The sequence below is a fragment of the Piliocolobus tephrosceles genome, chromosome 11 (assembly GCF_002776525.5).
Source record: "Piliocolobus tephrosceles isolate RC106 chromosome 11, ASM277652v3, whole genome shotgun sequence".
Taxonomy (NCBI): domain Eukaryota; kingdom Metazoa; phylum Chordata; class Mammalia; order Primates; family Cercopithecidae; genus Piliocolobus; species Piliocolobus tephrosceles.
In genome coordinates this window covers 31,818,028-31,821,701 of record NC_045444.1, presented here as the reverse complement: position 1 = coordinate 31,821,701, position 3,674 = coordinate 31,818,028, and the positions used below count along the sequence as shown (strand labels likewise).

General features: G+C 33.7%; 1 non-coding gene across 1 annotated transcript; it reads right to left on the bottom strand.

Annotated features, from left to right (window-relative positions):
* Positions 1-1,998: 1,998 nt before the first annotated feature.
* Positions 1,999-2,060, bottom strand: LOC111546213. The gene has a single exon (XR_002732690.1). It is a non-coding gene; the product is annotated as a U7 small nuclear RNA (small nuclear RNA).
* Positions 2,061-3,674: the final 1,614 nt, after the last annotated feature.

Sequence of the window (3,674 nt, the reverse complement as noted above, 5' to 3'; positions counted from 1 at the left end):
ATCTCTAAGGTAGACAGAAGGGAAATGTACTCTCTAAGTACTCTCTAAGTAGGACACTCTAAGATGCTCTAAGAGGACATTGAATGGGGAGAAGGAAAGAGAACTCAATTAAAGCCCCAATACATCATCCTCCTTCGTGTATTCTATTTCCTCTTTTTGTTCAGAAATTGATTTTATCTCTTGATTAGTAGTACAATAACTCTTACATTCCTTTTTCAACAAATGTTTACTGAATCTAGGAAAAATTCAGATGCTATGCTAGATTTTTGGTTCCAACATGAAGACCACACAGTCTGTGTTTAATGTGCTCACAATTTTACCATAGGTGACAACATAAACAGATAATTAGGGTGTAATCAATAAAAAGCTGTAATAATGAATAGAGTAATGTGAAGAGAGTGTTCCACTGAAAAGGTCTTTAAAAGTTTCAAAGAGTCAGTTATCTAATTTTGTTCAAGAGAATTGAATAGAAATTTCAAAGGTGTGTCAGGGTAAAGTGAGAGAAATCATTACTGAGACTTACTGGACAAGGTTGCTATTGTGTGATTAGAATTCTGTGTACCCAGAGGAACTTTGGTACTTTCAGGGACACAGTACAATTTTACTTGAGCACAAGAAGTCTCAAATTAGAAATAAATTAATGAGAAAATTACTCTAGTTTATCCTTAACCACCATTTTTAATACTTTGCATTTCTCTGCTAACATGAACTGATCAATTGTTTGACTCTGTTACGGAATTAATTGCTTAATTCAGTCAAATTGGTAATCAGATTAATTGACTGGTTAAATCAATTGTCATTGCCAAGTTGGGTGAAACAGAAAAGATTGAATTGTATAGTTTGTTATAAAGGCAGGAGCTTGTTCTCAAATTTTTTGTTTCTTATTTAAGTGATGTCTGTAGATTTTTTTAAAACTTGTTTACATTTTGTACATAGCACTTATAACTGAGTTTTTACAATATTGTGATGGAAGTGATGGAAGTGTTTTTGACTCCACTTTTACTGATGGAAATAAAGAGGTATATCAGGGTTAAGTGATTGTTGACTATATTACTGTAATGCTAATAAATGGCAGATTTAGGACTTGAACTGAAGGGCTGCTAACTCTAAATCTAGCACTTTTTTTCTAGAAATAGAGAAAAATTTTGGGTATAGGAAGTTTTAAAGTCATCAGTAATTAAAAGATATGCTAAGTCATGAGGAATTTTTATTTCACCACAGAAACATTTTCCTGCCTTAAGGTTAGGGTGGGATAGTATTTTTTTGCAGTACACTTGGGAAATGGTTAAGTCTGATGAATGACCTGGCACATTATTGGAAATAAAGTTCCATCAGGAAAAACATGTATTACCAATCATTATCCTGAAGCTTTTCTAGAATTAATTGGACAAATATTTACAGGATCTCATGTGAGCTTCACTGTAATGTTGGCAAGGTGATATATAATTCTAAGGCCCGTATATTTTTTTCTGTTTTGCCAGTTAAGCAAAGATTCTTATTTAAGTGTCCACAGCATGATTGGTACTATTGGAAATGGAAACAATGAAAAGATTCATTTTTTAATTCAAAATGTTACCTTCCTTCCTTTTTCCTTCCTACCTTCTTTTCTTTCTGCAGAAGCATTCGTTGAACGTCACACTGTACCAGGCACTACTGCAGTGTGAATAGTAAACAATGTCTAAAATATGTCTAGCTCCTGGCAAAGCTCACAGTCTAGTGATGGAGATGGAATTCCCACTCATGAAACAATTGAGTAATTATATTCTGAACCATAAGGTATTAGCTAAAATTATACAGTTATATTGATAAGAAAAATAGTTGATCAGTTTAATTCATTAATTGAATTTGAGCAGAACTCACAATTCAAACCCCTAGGGATGAGTAAGAGAAGTAAACCTTATGGAAACTATGAAACATTGGAGAGTATATGTTCTGACTAAAAGGTTCATCAGTCTCTGTGGTTTTTTTCTTGTTTGATTATTTGTTTGTTGTTTTTTAAGAGGCTTTCCGGTAAAGACCAGAAAGCCTGCTAAACAAATTATAAAAGAGCTGTAACACTTAGTCCCTGTGCTGTGGAAGAATATTGTTAAGTAGAAATTCAAATTATGCATTGTCAAATTAGCCCATCTCCCTCTTTTTTTCCTAGAAATCTGGAATTTAAAATTATTTTCTGAGCTTTTTTGTTTTTTCAAGGTGGTAAATAAAATAGACTTTGGAAAAAGATTGTGTGGGACAAACAAAACAACCATGACCATGAGTTTGCAAATTCTATGTTTTTAAATTACAAAAGTGTAGGATTACCAAATGTGATAACATTTTTTGCAAGACAACTTATAACAAGTTTGATCAGAATTGGATTTGTCTCTGGGCATAGGAAAAAATGCGAAGCTACAAATTGAGAAGTACAACAGTAAAGAGAAGAGCAGAGGGGAGAGGAGTGGAGAGGGTAAAAGATAGGGGAAGGAAAGAAGGGAAAAATAATCCATTTATTCACAAATGCTGTCTTTGTGATGGCTTCATTTTTACCCTCAAATTTGTTAAAGAAGAAAAAAATGCGTTTTTTTTGTTGTTGTTTTTTTGGACTCAATTACAGAAATACTCCCAAATTGCATTTTCTCATGCGTGGTTAACAGATGTTTCCACAAGTTAGTGAGTTTACTCAAGTGTCAGAGGCTGGACATTTGTGTATAAAATCCTTCTTTAGTCAAAAAAGAAGCAAATTAGAGAAATATCTTACCAGTGTAAATATTTCAGATTGTAATAAACTCCGTAATGCCATAGCACATAATACCTGGCCAGAACACATTAACTTGTTCCCTCCAATTTCAATAGCAGTAGTATTTTCCTTTTTTAATTTGTAAAAACAATTCACACATAGCAAAAAATTTTTCCTAAATGTAGAAATCTACTAAAACTCTAACCTTTTAGCATGTGAACCTCATTTCTAAGTAGATAAATGACAGACTATTAACTTTCCTTTCTACTTCCTTTGAGTCATGACTTGACTTTCAAAACATTTGGTCAACCAGACTCAAAGTCTCCTTGCAGAAGAAACATTGAGAAATCATGTACTTCTCTCCTTTTACAATTCCCCTTCAGGGCAGAGCAATACAAGTGACCCTGGCTTTTGACAAACCTTAGCTGAACAAAGTGTAACAAGCCCTGTCTGTTTTGAGCAGAATTTTCTATTCTGACAGATACGGCTCAGGAGCATTTGATGTATGTTTGCTGGTCATAGATAATGGTGCATCTTGGGACCATTGTCATTCTTGTCAATAAAAAGGCCTGGGGGACATGCAACAAAGTTACCTTTTGATTCACCGTTTTTCTTTCCTTCACAGGACTTTTGTAAGCCTGTGGTCAGCTAGGTCATTTTATTTTATCCTGATGTGCCTTGATAATAGCATCATGTCTACAAAAAATTTGACAGGCCATCAATGTTTGTTTCTTTGACTCCTATGTTGTTTTTCAGTCCTCAATGTCAAACATACTTTGAAAGCTACTGAATATGTTGGTTGGGACTGTATTTGACAAGACATTTCTTCTTTGATAAAATTAAGCTCATGGGGGTTGATCTTTGAATTTAAGGTAATTTTTTGAGCAATGCAAGACACTCCATCATTCTACTGGTGGCACACAAGAAATGTTTGAAAAACTGGAAATTCTATTTAATT